General features: G+C 41.6%; 2 long non-coding RNA genes across 2 annotated transcripts in view; one reads left to right on the forward strand and one right to left on the reverse strand.

Moving 5' to 3' along the window:
* Positions 1-3,573, reverse strand: part of LOC148647726 (uncharacterized) — a 188,666-nt gene extending 185,093 nt beyond the window's left edge. The window contains exon 1 of the long non-coding RNA XR_015926682.1: positions 441-3,573. This is a non-coding gene — a long non-coding RNA (uncharacterized LOC148647726). The remainder of the gene's footprint in view (positions 1-440) is intronic.
* The window catches only part of LOC148647728 (uncharacterized), a 492,485-nt gene that overhangs the window by 145,851 nt on the left and 329,213 nt on the right, over positions 1-17,421 (forward strand). The window lies entirely within an intron of this gene.

The raw sequence follows: 17,421 nt of genomic DNA on the forward strand, positions 1-17,421 counted from the left end.
ACCCATTTTGAATGGCTGCATCTGTACATGCTCACGGCACTTTTATGTTTGTTCTCCTTTGTTATTTTCTGTTTGTGTACACAAGAAAGAGTATTAGCAATGTGTTCTATACATACGCTTGTTGTTATCAAGCTCATTAAGGAATGCTGTCATTAGGATTTTGAATGTCAACCATACTGAAATATGGGGACACTTTAACGCTCAAATATATGGGTTTAACTTTGATGAAAGCATATCTATCTCAATTAGTATGAAGAAAAAAGGAAATATGTACCATCCTTTCTTTTTGATTAGCACTTCCTGGAGCTTCACACTCATCTGGAGAGACAACAGGCTACTGAACTAATTTCAACCAAAGTGAGTCCAGACCTTAATCTAGCCAGACCTGGAGCCCATGACCCACCAGTGCTCACTGGCCAGGGTGGGAAGGTTTGCCATACCTGTCAGGAATCAGCTCCCCAAGACCAAAACATTTTTTACATCAACACGTATGGACCTGTTTTGTTGAATTAAAAAAAACCCACATTATTAGAGGTTGAAAGTTTTTACCCAACATTTCTGGAAGAAATTATCAAAAACATTTACTCTTATTTAAATCAGTAAATAAGAAGAACAAGAACAAGAACATTTTCCTTTCATACTCATTTATTAATTTATGAACAGCAACTTCTTAAATATTTTTAATATTGTAGCGCATTTGGGGGCAGTGGGCAGTGGGCAATGGGGGGGGGGGCGAGTAAGGCTGCTGACCAGTCTGGGGAGATTGTCCGGATTCTTATAAATAGTTCCCTGGTTTCGCACCCCTGTTATACTTGTACTCGACTGCCACCCTATCCCTCTGTAATGACCCGAACAGAGCCCAGTGTGTTTCTCTCTTTCTCTTGCTCTCTCTGGCACTCACTCATTCTCTCTCTCTCTCTGCTGGCGCATGAGCGTGGGGGTGCTGTGCTGGCTCTGCCAAAAAATAAAGCGCCGTTTTTCAGCCAACAAGGGTCTGAGTCACTGTGTCCATCCTCGCCGAACCCAAAAATACTACATTGGTGTTAGAGTGGGAGAATGGACAATGAGCAGCCGTTGATGTCGGACTCGGAGAAGCGCCGGTTCCCCCAGCAGCCGAGCAACCCCCTAAAGCACCTTTTGGGGGCGAGCAGCAGCCGCCAGGGGCCGGAACGGTTCCTCAGTGCCACCGGTGGCCACAGCCCTCATCAGGGCTACCCAACGGTGGCTCACTCGGCGGAGGAGGGACCCTTTCCTGTTTCGCCTCAGGCCATGTGTCGGGAAGGAGATGCCAGACCAGCAGGGTCCAGCCAGCACCGATGCGACCGAGCTGATATAACGGGGAGGTTCCATGGCAACTCTCTGAGGCACAGTTTCAGATGGCAGCCTGGGCAAACGACTGGTGATGGCGGGCCAGTTCGCTGCGGTTCTGGAGGGGAAGGCCTGCCAGGCGCTGCTGGATGTACCCAGGGACCAGCGTTACAACTACGCAGCGTTGGCGTCGGCCCTCCGGAGGCGTTTTGGCGGGAGAGGGTGGGAGCACTGGTGTGGGCCCCCGTCCTGGCCTTCCTGGCTCCGACGCTGCCCTATGTGCTGGATACAGACGACAGTGAGACGGGGGTAGGCACAGTGCTAGCACAGGAGGGGCCAGACGGGGAGAGGGTCGTCGTGCACATTATTGCATCACCTGGAGGGAGCTGCTGGCTGTAGTCTCGGCAAATGGTGAGGTGGATTGAGATCCTGCAGGAGTATGACTTCACAGTCATCTACCATATGCTAAGGACTTCAACACATTTAGTAGTGACGTTTTTAGCTTCATTTTATCTCTAGTGACTATTGAAAACGAGTAAATAATTACAGTAGAACCTGGCCTCAAATCTGTCGAAGAAAAGTCTTCACTCAGGTTAGGTGTGGTCAAGCAGAGTCCTTTTATACATGCGCATGGGGAGGATATAATCATGCAGATCTGAGAGCAGCCTCTCATACAGATCCGTGAGTAACCTCTCCACTGAGATGATAAATGCAATGAGTTTTATACAGCAAATTCACACAGGAAGCTCTTTCTAAGTTTCCATATTAGGAGTTGTTTTTTCTCTCTACAAACATTTCTTTGTAATTGACCACATTCTTCATAAGAAGCAGTTCTACCTTGCATACAGACAAAAGGAAGTATATAAATAAAAGGTGTGAAATGAGCTAGACATCCTGCAGTTGTACCATTAATATCAAAATGTCAAATAATATGCTTGCAATTGTTCTTTCATACTGTTGCTGGGTAAAAAGCATTTTTTAAAGCCAACTAGTCACTATCTTATACACTTAAAAAAGGTAAATGCTAAAATTCTTCCTCATTCCCCCCTTTTGTCCTTTTAGGGACAACTACACTATTTTACACTTCTATAACACACATTTCCAAAAATGCTTTATCTTCATCTTCACTTTCATAAGGTTGCAGCAGAGTTGGAGATATTCGGACAGGCTTAAGATTAGTTACTTTGATAAGACATAGTGAGCATAGTTTCTCTAAGCACAGAACTAACAATAATGATAACCAAAATCACAAACCCATAGAAAATATACTGCACTAGGGTAGCACCCCAGGGTCCAAATAAATTCTTCATCCAACTACAAATTCCCAAATCATCAGGATTATAGTTAAGATATTTCTTCTCAGCCAGGTTGTTGATATGTTCAGAATCATCTGGAATATAGGTGCAACACTCAGAGCCTATCACAGCACACATACCGCCCTGGGCAGCCAAAAGGTAGTCCAGTGCCATATGATTCTGCATTGCAACAGTCCCCAGTGCCACCAATTCCACATTTATTGATTGAAGACCTTTGGTTGTCTCACTTGCCAATCTCTCCAATGAATCAACCTTCTTTCTACTGCAGCTTCAAAGACCAGCTTTGCCCCTCCATATGGCGAAAAGGCAATAGCAAAGAACCTTTCAGTTTCCATGATCTTCCTCTTCTGGCAAACAGGCTTAGACTGGAAGGGGCTTTTTCTGTAACCTGATATGGGGCACCACATCCTAAATAACATGATCTTGACCATCCCTCAGGCAGCCAGTGCTCCCCGCAAATCCAAAAAGTACCGTGTAGGGATGGCCGAGGTGTGGATTCTTTAAAGCTAGTTAGCATAAAGGTCTTATTGTCACCAGGACCATATCAAAATGTGACTTCTCTACTTGTTATTGAGGCATCCTCTTTCTCACTCATTACATTCTTCGTGAAATTAAATCGACAGATGGAATTTCCTAAAAATCTTGTGCCTTTAGTTCTTACAGCACAGGTAGACTGGAGCCCAGCATAATCTTAGGGAGCTTACAAGATAGGTCAACAGCTGTGTAATAACTCTTAGAAAAATCTACACATTGTCCCCCTGCCTCAGCTGTGCCATTTTCCAGAACAATTCTAACTGAAGTTGTAAAATTTCTCTTTGTTCCATACCTGCCAAACATCTTATGAACAAACAAACCACAATAATCATTTGCATCTAGGGGAATCACTCCCAAGGGTAACCCCCCGACAGCAGTTTTTTTTTTTTTCGACACCGCTGTGCAAACCCAACACGAACTCTAATTCTCTCTGCTCGCATACAAATGTGACAGCTAAAAATGTATTTATGCCGTTCACTCCCTTATCATGGGTGTGCTCATCACTTCACAGTTTCTTTTCAGTCTGTACTTAATTCACGTTCTGCCCATCATCTTCTTCTGGGCCTCTACTCCGGGCCTGCGATGTTCCTGGTGGCACATCGATGACTGGTGTCATCTGCTTCAGGGCCTCCTGATTTGGCCAGTGGTGGTTCCCAAGTCAGGGAACAGTTTCCGGTGTTATTATTTGCAGTTTCATCTACCCCTTCCCACAGGAGGGGAAAACAAATTACGAAGGCCAGAACACAGATGAAAACTAAGCACTGGAATTTGGGGTGATAGGGTTCTGATTGGAGTCCGCGCTGTTCTCTCCCTCTGGAGATAGGTGGGCCTTCTTGCAGTGCGATGAGTGGATCAAAGTGGTCTTGCCCTGACATTTTACTGCGGTGTGGGTGGTGAGTAGTACCTGGAAAGGGCCTTCCCTCCTAGGTTGCAGTGTGTTCTTTAGTCAGTGGTCCTTGATATAGATTAAGTCACCCGGCTGAAAGGAGTGACAGTCTTCAGTTGCTGGTTCAGCTTGCGCTGCTTGCACCTGCGAATGAAAAGCCTTGACAGCTCGAGTTAGACCAATGCAAAGGGACAATATTGCATCATCCATTTGATGAATATCCATTTCCTTCAATGTTAAGGGAGGAGATACCAGCAACCTCACAGGCCTGCCCATCATGTTTTTCGACTTCTCCAGTGCCTTCAATACCATCCAGCCCTTACTGCTAAGGAGGAAGCTGGAGGAGATGCAAGTCGATGCCTCCATGACCTCGTGGATCACTGACTACCTGACGGGCAGACCACAGTCTGTGAGACTTCAGAACTGTGTGTCTGAACTGGTAGTGAGTAACACAGGGGCACCTCAAGGGACAGTTCTTTCTCCATTCCTCTTCACCCTCTATACTTCGGACTTTAAGTACAACTCAAAGTCATGCCACCTGCAAAAGTTCTCAGATGACTCTGCAATTGTGGGATGTATCAAGGGTGAGCAGGAGGAGGAGTACAGAGGACTGGTCAGCAGCTTTGTGGAGTGGTGTGGGGTGAACCACTTGGAACTGAATGTTACAAAGACAAAGGAACTGGTGGTAGATTTCAGGAGGAAAAAGGTCAAACCTACTCCTGTCTACATCCATGGGAGTGGCGTGGAGATGGTGGACTCGTACAAGTACCTGGGAGTGCACATCGACGATAGACTGGAATGGTCTAAGAACATCGAGGCCATCTATAAGAACGGACAGAGCCGACTTTACTTCTTGAGGAGGCTCAGGTCCTTCAATGTGTGTAGTAAGATGCTACACATGTTTTATCAGTTGGTGGTAGCGAGTGCCATTTTCTATGCAGTGGTGTGCTGGGGCTCTGGGATTAGAGCAGTAGATTCCAAAAGGCTGAACAAGCTCATCAGGAGACCAAGCTCTGTCATTGGGTCTGACCTGGACCCCTTGGAGGTAGTGGCTGAGAGGAGAATGATGTCCAAACTAGAGGCCATCATGGACAACTTCTCCCATCCCCTCTATGACAGGCTTGCAGGAATGAAGAGCACGTTCAGCAATAGACTGATTCATCCACGGTGCGACAGGGAGCGCTACAGGAGGTCATTCTTGCCGTCTGCCATAAGACTGTACAACGCATCCACCTTGCGTCTTGGCAGAGGCAACAGCGACAGTGACCTGTTTCTGGACTAAACGCATATACACATCTACTGCTACATCTGTTCTCTTTCTTTTTCTTTTTCTTTTTCCCGTTTACAACCACTTTTGTGCAATATATGCCAGGGACCTGTGCAATACATTTATATTTATATTTATATCTATGGTTACATCTATATTTATATTCATACGTGTGATACGATTTTCTGTGTAGTGTACTGTTCTGTTCTAGTTTCCTCTTGTGTGTCTGGACTGTGATTAACTCTTGTATTGTATTGTATGTATTGTACTATTATTATATAATTCGTTACACTGTGGCTGTGTTGTGTGTGTTAAGCTGCTGTTGCACTGCAATTTCCCTCACGGGATCAATAAAGTATCTATCTATCTATCAGGACCTCATATGGCGAGAGTCCAGTTCTTCTGTTCGTGGATGACCACATGTCCATCAATGCAATGGGCAGCACATCAGGCCATTTAAAGCCAGTTTGTTTGCAAATTTTAGCTAATTTGTTTTTCAGGATTCCATTTTGTCTCTCCATTGCTCCTGCAGACTGAGGGTGATATGGGCAGTGTAGGTGCTGTGTTATTTGTAAGGCCTTACACATTTCTTTCATGATTTATCCAGTGAGATGAGTTCCTCGGTCTCTAGAAATCATCTCTGGGTTCCCAAATCAACACACCAAATCTCTCATTAAAATTTTTACAACACTAGTGGTATCAGCTTTTCTGCAAGGGTAGGCCTCAGCCCATTTAAAAAAAACATATCCACAATCACTAACACATTTTCGTACCCACAACACTTTGGCATCTGTACAAAATCAATATGTATACAGTATGTACAAAAGGTCACCATGGTGGAGAATGTGCAGAGGTAGCAACTTTTGGTACCTTTCCAGGGTTATGCTGCTGATAAATTACACATTGTTTTCTCAGCTGTTCCGCTACACTGGTGAATCCAGGGGCAAACATTGAGTTTGCACCATCTGACACATCCCCCCTTTGCCCGTATGGCCCTCACCGTGCGCCAGGCGGGCAAACCATGGGAATAGGAAACGGGGTGCCACCACGCGGCCGTCGTGGGAGACCCACAGTCCCTTAGCAGTATTATAACAGAAACCAGAGCCCACCCAAGACTCCTGTTCCCTCTCATCAGTAGCTGCCTGCAGAGCAGTCATGCCACTTAAGGAAGGAGTCTGAGTGCGCTCCAACAAAATACTTTCTGATCTTCCTGTGCGCACCTCGCACTTCACAACTGCAGCAGAAGCTGGTGAGAGTATAGCAGTCAGCAGATTTGAAATTAGACTTGTATGCTAGATAAGGGTGTCATTTGAAGTAAGAAACCCTTGTTCTTTCCACAGAGTGCCAAAATCGTGTACTACGTCATAAGCATATAATGAGTCTGTAAAGATATTAAAATATTTTTCTTTTTCTAAGCAATATGCATGGGTAGAAACAAACAATTCAGCTTGTTGAGCAAAGCACGAGGGTGGCATCTTAGCAGCTTTAACAACAGATCAAAGAGCCATCAGAAGTTTATTACAAAAACAAAACACAAGCTAATTTAACATGATAAATTTGACACTGCCTTGAAGAGCGAATCGTTAAGGACATACAGTAGTTATTATTGTGAGCTATCAATGGTCTCAATACTTTTCCTATAACAGATACAGGACAATTTCAACAAAGGTTGTCTCTTTACATGACTCGCAACAAAGGCAGACAGGTTAATGAAGGGAAGTTGGCAGTGAGTCTCAAAGTCAGTCTACACTGTCTAAACAGCCATCCTATATGTTGCTGCAGAAAAAAAACATCTGCTCACAGCAGTCAGACACAGAGAGCATCTGAGAGCATCCTAGCAAAGAGAAGCCTAGCACTTTAAAATCTCATCTAGAGCTATGGGGCTTGATGATCATGTCCTCAAAGAGCTCTAACTGTTTAACTGAACCAAATACTGATCAAGTCAGTCATTAGGGAAATGATTTTTATTCACACCGCCGCATCATTTGGGTCATGTGTCGGCCAATCTGTCTCCTCGTTTTTTTTGTTTTTTGAGGATGTTGTAAACCTTTAGGACCAATATGATCTAGCAACAAGGTTATGTCACTGTAATTAGGCTTATAACAATCAATAATGAGGCTTAACTTTCTTTTAAATTCTTTACGATCATCAGGCAATTTAGGAAAAGACTTGAGTAATGCAAATAATTCACTAGAGACCAAGGTCAATGTACATATGCTGGAGTTCCTTCTGGACCTGGAAAAGCACACATTGGCATTTCACGAACAAAGCCACTTGCCCCTGAAAACCCTGAACCCAGTGGGTGTTCTCCCACTGCACCAGGTACCGGTCCTCTGTCTGATTGTGCAGGTGGAAGTTGCCGCAATTGTTGAATTTGACAGTGCCCCATTTGTGAGCGCATGTCTGCAGATGGAGGATCAATTACAACTCCCCATTTGCCAACAGAATAGGTTGGTGTTGGTGCACTGGGAGAAGCCTGTGGAGGTGGACGATATGGTTTATAATAGTGAGGGTTCCAGTCACCATGATCGTGCTCAGAGGAAAAAAGGCTCTGGCTCCGGACCGCTTTCTAATCTCGGTGGAGACTTTCTTTCTAGTACGCATGGCCATGACTTTAGCTGCAGCTTGCTGTTCTTTATTTTCAAGACTACCCTTTTTTGAAGCTTCCCATCATTTCTGTGATTCCTCTTTCTATGACATATAAGCTTTCCAATTCACTTTCTTTCCTTTCTTCTCCTTCTCTTCCAACTTTCCCCTTAAACTTTCTATTTTCTCCCTGTCATATATCCCATCTTCAGGAAACCTCTTTTTCCTAATTCCACTTTCCCCTGTCCATTCTGATCACTTACAAAGATCCTTCATAGTTATGGGCCCCTAATTATCATATATAAATCATGTGCAAGTTCCCTTTTGAGGCACTGGCACATTTTGAGAGCTCAGATTATTTCCCATATTTACTAAGAAACTACCTATATTATTTAAACAGCAGAGGTTTAGTGATCCAAATACATTTGTCTCCAACACAAATGTTAATAAGTTCCTTATAAGTAATACACATAGTTCAAAATATAATTCTGCAGTTTTCTTCTCTATATTTTTTTTAATATATATATACTTACACTTATATTCTACTATATGCAAAAATCTATTATTATCCCTGGCGCCTCTTTCGGTTGATAAATATTTTCCCTTACACCTATTACTCTAGCTTCACAGTTCATGAACTTTAAAAATCTAACCCGGACTATAACTTTTTATTTTCCTTCTCGCCAGGACTCGAACCCGGACTTAGTGGGACTCTTACCCACCGATTTCTGCCAGGACTCGAACCCAGACTTGGTGGGACTCTAACCCACCGATTTCTGCCGGGACTCAAACCCGGACTTAGTGGGACTTGAACCCACCGATTTCTTAAGAGTCCACCCGACCACACAATAAAACTCGGATCACATACCCTGTTGAATTGGGAAAATCCCTTCTACGATCAAGCGACAACAGCAACCACTCAGGGAATTTCAAAAGGCTCCCTTACCTCTTATGGTGTGCACTGTGGTCTGTTGTTGCTCACTCGTTAGGAAAAAATTCCCTCTCCACAGGGGTTTGTGACCCTGCCCGCAGCGCCAAGAAATTGTCGAAGAAAAGTCTTCACTCAGGTTAGGTGCGGTCAAGCAGAGTCCCTTTATACATGCGCATGGGGAGGATATAATCATGCAGATCTGAGAGCAGCCTCTCATACAGAGCCTTGAGTAACCTCTCCACCGAGATGATAAATGCAATGAGTTTTATACAGCAAATTCACACAGGAAGCTCTTTCTAAGTTTCCATATTAGGAGTTGTTTTTTCTCTCTACAAACATTTCTTTGTAATTGACCACATTCTTCTTAAGAAGCAGTTCTACCTTGCATACAGACAAAAGGAAGAATATAAACAAAAGGTGTGAAATGAGCTAGACATCCTGCAGTTGTACCATTAATATCAAAATGTCAAATAATATGATTGCAATTGTTCTTTCATACTGTTGCTGGGTAAAAAGCATTTTTTAAAGCCAACTAGTCACTATCTTATACACTTAAAAAAGGTAAATGCTAAAATTCTTCCTCAAATCCTAGAAGTTACCATTTTTAACATTGCTATCAAGCAGAAAAGGGTTATTAAGGTGATGAGTAACCTTTTGAATTCAAGACAGTGGCTGCATTCATTTAGGGCTGCATCTTTTTTAATGAACGCAAGTTGAGCTTACTGTGACGAAAACATATTACAAACAAAAACTAAAGAGAATGTTTTGTGAAAACTGAAAGAATGTACTGTAAGATTAGAAAACCAAATGGTACAAAGCAAGATACAGGATGACTAAATATTATAAAAAATAATTGTTTTAATTAGAGGCTTACAACATTGAATTACTGCAATTACAACCCCCACAATAAAATACAGTATATTATGCCATTATCCAGCATAGAACTAAAGCACAAAGCAAATGCAAATGATCCATTCCCTTAGATAGGCGCTTACAAAAAAAACCTTTGTTTGTTCCCATAAGATATATTTAAGCTATAAAGAAAGAAGCAGAAAATAACGATATAAAACTAAAGCTTTCTGTGCAGCAAAGCTTGATAGTCTATGCAGGCAGAAATACTGAAAATCTGATGATAGTCTGAAAAAGATATGAAAAGCATTTGCAATATTCTTTTGAACAAAATCCCGTTTCTAGTCTTCTCTGCACTTGGGAGCCATCACTATTCAATATAAACCAAAACAATCTTTTTAATTGCATTTCTACAAAATTTTAACAGCGATATTTTATTTTTTTTAAATGCAGTTGATAGAAATTATGATTTAACAAATTTCACATCTTTCCACAGAATTCAAAATATTTTCAATTACATTATAATACATGTTTATGTATTATTACCGAGTGAAATATTTGAATCAGTACCGGATATAAAACACATTTAAAACAAAAAATATCAAATTAAAGCCAATAACAAAGTGTTTAATTTGTTAAAAATTAACAAAGTGCCATCGTTATATATTTATTAAAACAGGAACATACCAAAAGTGTACAATTACAAACCGTAATAGTTTAATCACATTGAACACGCAATTCCTACCACTAGTAGCAATAATACAGTTCAACCCAGTATTTCGACAAAAAATAAACCAGAAGTAGACTACACATTTCTTTGTGTTTGAAAGCTGCAGTGTTTAAAGAAAAATATTCGCTTTGGATGTTAATGCTTTTAAATTTTTTAAAATCCCGTTTAACTGTAGGTCGCGTTTTTTTAAAAATGTGGTTTTGTAAAATAACTGGAAAAAAGACAACCGTCATATTTAGAGAGGGATGCTTCATTTCTGAGGCGAAGAAAAACCTTCCACAAATAAACTGGGATCAATGCAGGAAAAAAAACCGTACGGAAATTCTCTAAATGAACGGCAAAATTTGCCACATTGAAAAATATATTTTTTAAACAACTGGATGTGCCGTTAGAGTGAATTTAGTGGACGAATTAAAAAAAAGTTATATAAACAGAATCCAGAATAAAAATATCGATCTGTCTCACCGTAACCCAATCGTATATAAACATACTTTAAATCGGAAAAAAATAACACGCTAAACGTGTTTGTGTCCTTTCTCCTAATCATCCCATATTGTATCACAGTGAATGTACTATGAGACCTGCAAAAAAACCTCTGAAGTAGCTAATGATAGCGTTTAATTTGCATTCTTGCAAAACCTACAGTACATTTTCCCCGTCTTTCAAAATTAAACGATCTTGGTGAAAAAGTGCATTTGATCTGACAAAATAAAAGTAAAAAAAAACGTTCACGTTAAATATTAATTTTTATTACGTTAAAAAATACACATTACAAAATATTTTTTTAATTATTTTTTAATATATATTTTAATATTTTGAAATTGGAACAAAACTTCCCGTAAGAAATTGTACCATGGTACATTTATGCTACCAGTACAATGGTATGGTACCCTGGTATTTTTGACAGTACCATAGTACATGTACCATGGTACTTATACTGTATACCATGGTATTCTTAAAGTGCAGTGTAGTACATTGAAACCTATTTTATCCTATGATATTTTGACAGTAGTATGGTACAAGTTTGGTACTTTTAGGGGTACCATGGTACATAACACTAGTTATTAAAATATAATTGATAGATAAATAGATACAGTACATAGGCACACTGTATTCATCCTGAAGAAGATTGCAGAGAAAATAGAAAGCCAACATAAATGTACAGGCTATTTAAAACATTATAGGTTTTGTAATGAAATGCACAATTCATTAACCGGTTAACTCAAAATGTATTAATACATACATCAATACAGAATATGATCATAACAGTAAATGTACAAAAACAATAATAATAAAAATTTACAGCTGAAGTTAAAGGGAGCAGGACATTTAAATGGAGACTGGCTCGTGTTCATGATGCTGGTTCTGCTGGCCCACACCACACTGACCCTTCAGGATCTTTGCTGCATTAAGTAGCTTCTGTCTCATACAGGCTCTGATTTCTGCTTGGGTCTTCTCGGGGAACATAGCTTTTACATCAGCTAACGAGAGAAAAAGAGCAGAAAAATATTATTTACCTGAACAAAACAGACTAAACGATGATTTCAGAATATAACCTAAGCCATCAACACTCACCAATTATAGCTTCAGCCTCCTCTCGGGACAGGGGTGGCCTTGTTTCACCGTTAGACAAAGAGCCCAGGACACAGTGAGGTGCCATTATGCCGTAGTGTACAAGCCACGCATCAGATCATTTGTGTATTTTGCTGCAGTTGCCCGGGAACAGCGATCCCTCAATGTGATGAGCTGGACATCTTATAGAGAAAGACAACATTTGGAGAAACACGTGTGAGGAAACAATTGCGCTACCTGTGTGCTTGCTTGTAATACAGTACATGTGTGCACCTTCTGCTCAATTATAAAGCATTACAACTGCAAATGTGTTTGGTGTTTGGTGGTAGAAGGAGTTCGGGGATGTTGTTCCTGGAAAAGATCTGAAGTTAGGGGAGCCAGGAGGGATGAAATTAAATTGAAATACACCATCTCAGGCAAATGTGAAATTACATTTGAGGGATAATTACAGTCAATTAATGTCATACTGGCCAAGTAAGTCCCAAACAATTGCTGGCATGGCAGGCTACAGAAATATTCATAATAGCTCATTTTTAATCAGCTGATATGACCATATATGATGCTGAGCTATGCCTTTAAATGGGTCACTTGGCTTTTTGGGGATGAAAGTGACATTGTGACATAGCTGTGCACCAGGGTCAAAATGACAATATAGGCTATTGTTGTTTAACATAGTTGTTCTTCCTTGTTTAACTACAGTTGTTCAGGTCACGCATTGACAACCAAATGCAAGAAAATGATTGCATCTCAAATAAATAAAAGCTATATACCTATAAGGTACTGTAGGTGTAGGCCTGCCTAATTAAGTGGCCAATGAGTGTAGGTACAAGGTACAGTAGGTGTTTCTAATAAAGTGGTCGGTTAAGTTAATGTTAAGTGTTTTTTTAACTTGGCATACCTCAGTGGACTTATCGTTAAACACTTTTCTTAATATGATGTCCTTTTCCGAATTTCTTTGACGTCTCCTCTGTACTTGTCAGCCTGTTCCTTATTTCAATGAGTTCAGCCTTGTCATCTGTAGGAGATGACACTCTGTAACTCACTTAACCCTATACAATGAACCTTAGACTACTACTAAGGGGTCGCAGTCTAAAGTTAGAAGAAAGATATAACTTTGTTAACATACCTTAGTACTAAAATCTACTGTATGGATACACTGTACATTCCTGAGGTTTTTAACTTACCTAGTGTTAATTATGTTGCTGGCATATGTAGCTTGCTGATTTGTTAATAATTAGACATTTGTCTCAAACTGCAGCACAGTGAAGAGGACTCAGACAATGTGATTGAAAATGACAACATGCAGGTGTGTATATTTCAATCCTAAAAAAAGAAAAAGCTTTGAACTGAGTTTCACTAACTACATAGCCCAATCACAATATAAGTCGTGTTTTAGTGGAGAAGATTTTGATATAACTAAAAAATTTGTTTAATATTGCAGCTAAGTGGTGAGGAATCTGATGAGACCCAAATGAGGATGATTTTCGTAATGATGACTTACAGGTGTGTAAATTACAATCCCAAAATAACAAAAATGTTTCTCTAACTAGACACCCCGAGTCAAAATGCAAGTCATGCTATTATTAGAAAAAATGCTGTCATGATGGATAAATGTGTTGAACATTGCAGCTAATTGGAGAAGAATCTGATGAGACCCCAACTGATGGGGATGATTTTCATAATGACGACATACAGGTGTATCCTGAAATAACACAAGATCTCAAGTGGGACAATTATATCATTGTCATCTAAACCTCCATCATAGTTCAGTTTGTGCTGCCAGCTACCAGTAATGCAGTACACCTTGTTAGGTGTTTTGTGTGGCTCCATCAGCTCCACAGCAGAAAGTCCAAGGCTTGCTCTTCCTACACCAGCACCACGACAACGCACTACAGTGACATCGGGTCGGGACCAGGGTCCACCAAGTTCAACACCCATGTCTGCTACACGTGCTTCACCAGAGGGCATGTTCCATAAAGAGCCTAAGATGCCCCCCTACCAGCAAGGTGAGGACATGCTTACAGGCAAGGCCTTGGAGGCTTACAGTGCCATGGATGAGGACCGATCGTGTCCTCGAGCAAGAGGAGCAGAGTCAGGAGCTGGCGGGCAGCTTCCAGGAGTCGAGGTTCCTGCTGCGAACCCAAGAGACTCGAGCACCTGACCCCAGGCAGAGCCCTCGGTTTCCCAAGAGAGGCCCAGGAGAAGAAGGCACTGCGCCGGGGGGAGAGAGCGGAGGAAGTTGCCTCCCCGGGACTTTCCTCGTCTCAAACACCGGCGCTGCAGCGGCACCTGCAGGCCGACATCCAGGGGCTTCGATAAAGACGTCCTCCAGCGTTGCAGGGAGCACAGCTGTAAGGGGTATTGGCAGGTGTCCCTGGATGAAGCATCTAGACCTTACACCGCATTCCGTACACCATTGGGATTATACCATTTTACTGTGATGCCTTTTGGACTACGAAGCACTGGGGCAGAGCTAAGGTGGTTCTTGAGGGTGTTAAATGCTCTTTCACATGATCTTTTTTAAATTATTTATTAAGTGAAAACTTCACAATAAACATCCTTATGATCCTTATCCAGATTGTTTGTGTTTCTGTAGCCTAATTCCTAGCTGTGAGGTACATATGAACCAATGCTCAGGCTCTATGTGTCTGCAATATGGCGACAGTCAAACAGCAGTATCTTTTAAGAGAGGTTCATGACAATTTTTACAGGTCATTCATTTGTATGTGTTTTGTCTACCACACTCAGTTACAGTACATTCATTTGTCAGTGGTAAAACAAACTATGGTACAATAAGTGTATCACAGTGTACACTTAAATGTACAATGGAACTCTTATGGCACAAACCATAGTACACTATGGTACAATGAATGTACCATAGTGTACCCTTAGATGTACCATGGTACACTACGACAGTACCATAGTACACATCAGTGTACTATGGTACATACCGTATTGTACCACAGAGTACTATAGTATACCATGGTAAAAGTTCTTATGGGTTGAGTAAGGTCAACTTTTTCTTTAATAATAGTATCTTATTAAAGTCTTTACTACTTTTAGTTGCATGTTGTCTTATTTTAAACTTAATAAATTCCTAATTCCTAGAAAATGATTTATCCAGTAAAGCTTTTTCATAACTCTTTCTAAGAATGGAAGTAGCATCCTTAACAAATTGTTCAGCATCCAAGAGATTCTTGTTAAACTTCCAGTAAATTGAGTTTTTAGGTTTCAAAGGACTAGATGTACAAAAAAACGATAAAAAGATCCCCTTGTGATCAGTCAATACTGCGGGACTCATATTAACACCAACAGTTAAACTTTCTAATTCTTTCATAATCAATCACAGATCAATTTTTGTCTTACTCCTGGGTTCAGACATCTCCAAATATCAATTACCCCCAAACCCACACGCAAGATTTCCAATTCCACTGACTCCAAACTACTATTAGATAGATAGATAATACTTTATTAATCCCGTAGGGAAATTGATGTGTTACAGCAGTCCAGCCCAAGACAAGCAAAACAGACATCAGAATAGTTATAAAACACAAGACAACAAAATAAATAAAAATAAATAAATACATAGGTGTGTGCAAAATGTGCTGATCATAGTCACTGTAAAAACAATAAAATATGTGCAAAATGTGCAGAGGTTTATACAGACTGATTGTCCAAAAAGTACAATGGAGTAAGCATGCTGTCCATAGAGGAGCAAATGAAGGGCTAGCCTAGGTCCTAAAAACAGTCCTAGCCTAGGTCAGCGTTATACACCCTGACAGCCGCCGGGAGGAAAGACCTGCGGAAATGTTCCCTTGAACTCCGTAGCTGGAGCAGTCTATTGCTAAAAGTGCTCTGCTGCCCAGTAACAGTCCCATGAAGCGGATGAGAGGTGTTGTTCATGATGGCTGTGAGCTTGGTCAGCATTCTCCTCTCAGCCACCACCTCCAGGGGGTCAAGGCTCATCCCCAACACAGTGCCAGCCTTCTTGATAAGTTTATTGAGCCTATTTGCATCTTTTGTCATGATGCTGCTGCTCCAGCACACCACAGCGTAGAAGATGGCCGCCGCCACCACTGATTCATAAAAAATGTGTAGCAGTGTTCCACACACACCAAAGGACCTGAGTCTCCTAAGAAAATAGAGTTGGCTCTGACCTTTCTTGTACAGGGCGTCAGTGTTACCAGACCACTCCAGCTTATCATCCAGGTGTACCCCTAAGTACTTGAAGGAATGTACGCCCTCTATGTCCTCACCCTGGATGGAAACAGGGTTCAGCAGAGACTTATTCCTTCGAAAGTCAAAGATAATTTCTTTGGTCTTGCTGGTGTTAAGCTGGAGATGGTTAAGATGACACCACTCCACAAAATTGGTATTCAAGGACCTATATTCCTCCTCTCTCCCCTCTCTAATACACCCCCAGATTGCAGAGTCATCCGAAAACTTCTGCAGATGACATGTCTCAGAGTTGTACCTGAAGTCAGAGGTGTAAAAGGTGAACAGGAGTGGAGCAAGGACAGTACCCTGTGGAGCCCCAGTACTGCTAACAATCTGTTTGGGCACACAGCTCTGTAGCCGTACATACTGTGGCCTGCAGGTCAGATAGTCTATAATCCAGGACAGCAGGGGAGTGTCCACCTGCGCCGCCCTTAGCTTATCTCTCAGTAAAGGTGGATTGATGGTGTTAAAGGCACTGGAGAAGTCAAAGAACATAACTCTCACAATGCTCCCCGTCTTCTCCAGGTGAGAGTTAGCTTTGTGTAGCAGATAGATGACTGCATCCTCCACTCCCAGGTGTGACCGGTAGGCGAACTGCAGGGGTCCAGTGCTGTACTCACCAGGGTTCTGCGGTGGTCCAGTACAATCCTTTCCAGAGTTTTCATTAGGTGTGATGTAAGTGCCAATGGTCTGTAGTCATTCAAGACTTTAGGGTGCCCCTTTTTGGGTACTGGCACCAGACAAGATGTCTTCCAGAGCATCTGAACCTTTTCTCATCTCAGGCTGAGGTTGAAGATGTACTGCAGCACTGAACCCAGTTGGTCCGCACAGATCTTTAGCACCCTGGAGCTGACACCATCAGGACCCTCTGGGGCCATCTATCTAAGGACTCATTAGGTACAGTATTAAAATCTCCTCCCAACATTATCTTTGCTTCAGAGAATCTATCTGAATCCTGTTTTTATATTCACTTCAATTATGCAGATTCACCACCATCACTGCCCTTCCTCTGCGTTGTGTTGTGGAATCAGATAAATGACTCAGACCAGGAGACCACAGTAAAAAAGTAAAGCCCATATGAGACAGGCTCCTCCTGGTTCATCTGACGAGGGTCGACCTAAAGAGCCACAAAAAAAAACATCACAGATAACCAAACTTATTTTAATTATATGATTAACTTATGGTACACTAATTAATATGAATTATATATCCTTCCCAACCCCA

The sequence above is a fragment of the Lepisosteus platostomus genome, chromosome 15 (assembly GCF_059453375.1).
Source record: "Lepisosteus platostomus isolate fLepPlt1 chromosome 15, fLepPlt1.hap1, whole genome shotgun sequence".
Taxonomy (NCBI): Eukaryota; Metazoa; Chordata; class Actinopteri; order Semionotiformes; family Lepisosteidae; genus Lepisosteus; species Lepisosteus platostomus.